At 38.5% G+C, this 6,047-nt stretch overlaps 1 pseudogene; it reads right to left on the reverse strand.

Moving 5' to 3' along the window:
• Positions 1 to 618: 618 nt before the first annotated feature.
• Positions 619 to 6,047, reverse strand: LOC116913906 (annotated as a pseudogene).

Below are 6,047 nucleotides of genomic sequence, written 5' to 3' on the forward strand. Positions count from 1 at the left end.
CTCTTTGGAAACTTGTGTCTAAAAACTCACATAATTCTTGCAACAGTTCTTGGAAGTCACTTTCATTTGGTAAGTGAACAAACTAAGTTACAGACCAGAGAACGGCTTGGCAAATATTACATCATTTAGGACTCTTGGAGCTAACGCTTAAAGCCTGGACATTTTTGGGAAAGCATTTTCTTTCTTTCTTTCTTACTTTCTTTTTCCTTTTTCTTTTATAGGTATGGCCCCAGCTTTATTTGACATTCTTCTTGGGATGCAGGCTGTTGTTGATGTGGCTGCACTTTTTTTCTTATTGGATATTTTTTATTTACATTTCAAATGTTATAACCTTTCCTGGTTTCCTGGCCATAAACCTCTTACCTCCTCCCTCTCCCCTTCTTCTGTAGGGTGTTCCCCTTCCACAACCACTCTCCCTTCCCCGCTTCCCGCCCCCCCCCCGATATTCCCCTACAACGGGGGTCCAGCCTTGGCCGGACCAAGGGCTTCTCCTTCTATTGGTGCCCAAAGGCCGCCCTATGCTACATGTGAGGCTGGAGCCACGGGTTAGTCCATGTATAATCTGCCGGTCTCCGTTCAATGGTTTGCTGCTAGCATTCACCTCTGTGTTTGACATGTTCAGGTCCCGCCGCATGAGTAGCACTTGTGGCAGATCATCTTGTCACAGTTGTACTTCTGGGCAAGCTGACGAAGGGATGGCTTGATGATGCCACCGCGCAGTCGCAGCACCAGATGCAAGGTGGACTCTTTCTGGATGTTGTTGTCAGACAGGGTGCGGCCATCCTCCTGCCGTTTGCCAGCGAATATCAGCCTCTGCTGGTCAGGTGGGATGCCTTCCTGGTCTTGGATCTTGGCCTTGACTTTCTCAATGGTATCTCTGGGCTCGACCTCAAGAGTGATGGTCTTGCCCGTCAGTCTTCACGAAGAACTGCACGTTGGCATCTGCCTCTTGGCCCCTCTTTGAAGAGGAAGAGGACAGCGGAACCGGAAACCACCTAGTCTCCTCTCAGGAGGCCTGCGCAGTCGGGAAAGCATGTTCATTTCTACCATGCTGTAAAGTGTAAGTGAGCAAATGCACTGAGATTCAGTAAAGCTTGGAGGACATATGGGAGAAAAATACTCATCTTTTGTCGTTGTTTATCACTTTTTATAATCTCCGTTAGAGAGATTCTTTAGGTGCACACACACGCATGCACACACACACACACGCACACACTCGCATGCACACACACACACACACACACACACACACACACACACACACACACTATACTATTCATATGGAGTCGGCAATTAAGTTTACATGTTATGTAACACGGCCCCTGTCTAGGGTTTGTAGTACAAATTACAGCACTCTTTTTCTCTCAGGTTATACTAGCAGCCCTGTCCTCATCCTGTGATGGCGAGAATTAGGTTAAGTAGTTTTGTCTTCCTCGCTCTCTTCTGAACAATTAACCCAATTTATACAGCTTTTAAATTTAATATACAATCTTTAAATTTAATAAAATCACCAGTGGCAATGGTTATTTAGCCCCGTCCAGATTGCCAAACCTTTTGCACATTTGCAAATATTAACAATGAAGTTGGTCTACTTGGAATTTCCTTTTTCAGTAAAGGAAAATGTAAACTTGAAAAGGCTTTAGAAATAAGATTTTAGGATGAATTATTTTACTCAATTTAGAAAATCCCAGTTAGCGACAGCAGGCTTTTCTATTAATACAGCAGAAAAAAGATTTATTTGTGAATTACGATTTATTCCACAGCAATTAGAGGAAAGAATTTAGTTTTTAAAGAAAAGAGGTTTCTTTTCTTTTCCTCTTTTTTTTTTTACAGTAAAATGGACTCATTGCATTAGTCATCTGCAGTGTGAAGAAACTAATAATTGTTTTTATGCTATTCAAGCCACTTAATTTAGTAAACCTATAATTGAAAAGTGAATTTTGCAATAAAACAGTATAACTCAGTCTATGTTGCTATGGGAAAGCAAAGTGCTTCCTCCTACTTTAGTTTATTAATTTTCAAATAATGCTCAAGGGCTTGTTATGATAGTCCTTTACAAGGTAGTAAATACGTAGTTATCCAGACTGTCTGGGTTGAAAACTAATTACCATTGGAAACTGAAGCATTAAGGCTAGTTATTTCTGCAAATCAAACAACTTGAAATACTATTTTCACAATAAATCTGCTACACAACCATACAGAAATAACCTCACAATGAAAGCCCTTATCTGAAATAACCCTTTCCTTGCCCCCTCTTGTAAACAATGCACTGCTAATGCTAAAATGTGGTATCAGGAAAGGAAGTTAAGGGAAGGTAGTCAAAGGAGTAACCTGAAAGAACAAAAGGAATTTAATATACATCTCTATAAATAATCAAACATTTTTGTGATGAGGGATATTACAAATACAGCCATCTCTGCAGGAAATAGTAGTTTATAAACCAGAAAATGTATTCAAGACTGAATGGGCCAGGTCTCCTCTTTCCTTCCTTCTTTCTCTTTCTTCTGTTTTTGCACCCCATTTTTGCATCATATTTCCAGTGGTATGCTTAAGGGAGCCACAATTTAAAATTAATGTTAATGTTAAAAATTATGTAACATCTAGAATCATCCCTGTTGGGTCCTGGGAGCCTCATGTTTCCCTGGGGTCTGGTGGAGGGGAATTGCAACCCCATTGGAAGAGCAACATCGGCTGGCCTGACTTCTCAGTTCTCCCAAAGTCTAGACCACCAATCAAGGAGTGTATCTGGAGGGAAGCATGGCTCCAGATACATTTGTAGCAGAGGATGGCCTTGCCTGACAGCAACAGGAGGGGAGACCCTTGGTCCTGGGTAAGTTTGATGCTGGAGGGGGATGCTGGACTGATGGGCAGGAGAGTGAGGGTTGGTAGGGGAACACTCTCATACAGGCAAAGGGGAGGAGGAGGGTGAATATGGGAAAGGGGGTTCATGGGAAGTATACTCTCATTTGAGATGTAAATGATTGGAATGATTAATACAAAACATAAAAAATTAAGAATTACATGACAGGAAAGACAAGTTTTACTGTTCACAAAGTGAAGAAAGAAGCACAAGAAATTTCAAATGTTTATTCAGACTTTAACATGGTCAAATGAAAATTGACTGTAAAATCATTAGATGGGCATTTTGTAAAGACAAACAGAGTAATTACAAGCCTTATAGTGAAAAATAATATTTTTGTAAATATACCAAATACTAAATTTCTAAATGTATTATAGAAGTATACTAACTCCTCGGGGCATCTGTTGGAAAGCTTAGGTAGATACCAAGACACCAGTTTCCACGTATCGAGTAGAGATGCGTGTGTCAGGATGTAGGAAGATCAAGGAGACAAAACGCTTGTTTTAGAAAAGTAAAAGCTACAGTTAAATAACTGTAAAAATCTAGCCAAACTGCTTAGTCATGTGAAAGGAAAGTGTGGATCGATGTAAAACGTCCCATAGCAAATACAATTTCCTATGTATTTGACTTCCTGCTCGAAGACAGTGGGATTTGAGCATAAACAGCTGTCCCATGAAATAAATACGTGGTAAAAGCTTGCAATGAAGTATAGTCTGTCAGCTTGTACATTCTTACAAATGAGAGGTTTTTTTGTTAGGGGATTGTAATTTAATTACATCATTTCTCCCTTTCCTTTCTTCTCTCCAGATCCTCCCATAGATCTTTCTGTCCTAACTTATCCTTCAAATTCATGGACTCTTTTTTCATCAACAGTTATTACATTCTTACATGTGTGTACATATATATACATACATATATGTGTATATGATGTATATATAATATATGTAGTATATACATTTATATACATATATATATAAATGTACATATGTGTGTATCTCCTTAATATAACCTCTTGGATTTATGTAATGTTACTTGTGTATATATTCCAGAGCTAACCATTTATCAGTGGACAACCAATCAGTATTCTCACGCTTGGGGAAGAACCACTTCTCCTCTCTTAGTTTCACTCAGTTGCCTGTATTTCTTTGAATAGAACTGAGGCCTCATGTGCTTTTTTTCCCTTGTCCAGTTTGACATATTGGTTGATGTCTTCCTTGCTTATTTGTCCTTATACCTACAGATAAACATAATATTTGCCCCTCATTAGGCAAACTTCTCTTGTTTGAAACAAACTCCACTACATAAAATCATACTCAATCAAAATGAAGAGTTGTGAAGCTCAGCCCATTAGCTACGTCTACAAAACAACCCTGTACCCAAGGCTCAGGGAACACTGTGAAAAAGTGTGCTTTGGGGGATTCTAAGAGCCAGATGAACAGAGGCTTTGCTGTGAAACTATCTCTTCTGGTAGCATAAGGCTCTATACCCTTTACATGTCACCAATGTGACCACACAAGCATAGCATACATGACATTGTCCATCTGTACAGATTTTCATATTTCAGTACTCTGTATTCATGTAATTCCATTTATGCTGAGACATATTTTCGTTAAGAAATTTTTCATTTTTCAAGACACGATTTTAAGCCTTAGGTGACGGTCGTTAAAATACAGGACATAAAGCAGGAAGTTAGAAAGAATGACTTGCTGGAATGGACGAAAATGGAAGGCCGTCATGTCACCGTATACAATACCTTGTCACACAGCTAGGACATAGTCGTAGAGCATGTGTAGAGTGACTTTTCAGTGTAGTTTCTGTCTTTTCACTCTCTACCTCACATATAACACTCAGGAATGTGATACTAGTACCAAGAGCATGAGAAATAAGTACTGTCTCGGTCGCTGGAGCCTATAAAAATATCAGAGCAAATAACCAGAGCATGAGTAATAATAACAGGAACGTTTATTGAGCCACTGTGGTGCTGCTATTTAAAAATGCATACATTTTTCCATCCTGCCATGTATCTGTTTTATTTTTAACTGTGTGACTACTATTACTTTACATTCAATATGTTCTGCCTTTTACTGACTTTGTGGTTTATCTTTCCTTAGGATCTGAGTCCGGAAGATCTCTCTACGAAGATACTGCCACAACCAGCACAGAAACTACTCATTTCACACTTCAGGTGATGAGACAAGGAAGACTCAAGGAAGAAGAGAAGGAAGAGGGAGTTGAAAATCCACTATACTGAAAATATAACTTTTTTATCTTTAAGTATTGATTTTAAAAAGTAGAAGGCTTTTATCCATCTATGGTTTTGCCTAATTTTAACTAAGTTTAATTACTTTCCACAAAAATTTCCTCATTGTGAACCTAGATTTTAAATCACTACTATAGTCACCAAAATGACCTTAATAATCAGAGTATCTCTCTTGTGAATGTTTCTAAATAAAGCTGTTGCAATTTTCCAGTCCAATTTATATAAAAAGGAACTGATCTAGGCCAAAAAAATACTTTTTGGTGTTATTTTTCTGACATGAAATACGGAATCCACCTTACCGTTTGAGAGTGATTCTTACTTGACAAATTATGAAATGCCATTCACAATGCATTGAAAACATAACATACACTGGTTATTGGGTCGCAGGATGAGGTCACGTAGTATGAGACGAACATTTTGTATAGTGGAGTAGGTGAATATGTGTCACGTGTCGTTTTTCTTGAGGTGCAATCATATTTAAAAGCTGGAGAGCAGATTTTAAGTCTTCATGGGGATGTGAAGAAAGTAGATAGCTTAAATGAAAAGCATTTCAAAGTCTGTATGAGTGTCTATTTAGGGAAAACAGACCCATTCCGATTCTTGACATACAGATGCACACCAGTGGAGAAAAAGAACAGCTCCTTTCCAGAGCTGTCTATTTAGATTTGCTACTTCATTAGTAGTAAATGTATTTAGTTGGTCATGGGAATTGAAATTCCTCCATTCTGTCTCATTTTGTCTTATATACCTTCATTTTGGGTTATATATGCTATGACTGTTGCTTGTTTGGGAAATGAAGACATTCTCTCTTTATTGATGTCTAGTAAAGAAAGGAAGCTTGAAGTTTGTTTTGAGATCATTATAGGATTGCATGACCTCCTTCTTCAGTTTAATCTTTCCATGTCTTCCCTCGTACTTCAAATTCAT

The sequence above is a fragment of the Rattus rattus genome, chromosome 12, assembly GCF_011064425.1.
Source record: "Rattus rattus isolate New Zealand chromosome 12, Rrattus_CSIRO_v1, whole genome shotgun sequence".
In the NCBI taxonomy this organism is placed as follows: domain Eukaryota; kingdom Metazoa; phylum Chordata; class Mammalia; order Rodentia; family Muridae; genus Rattus; species Rattus rattus.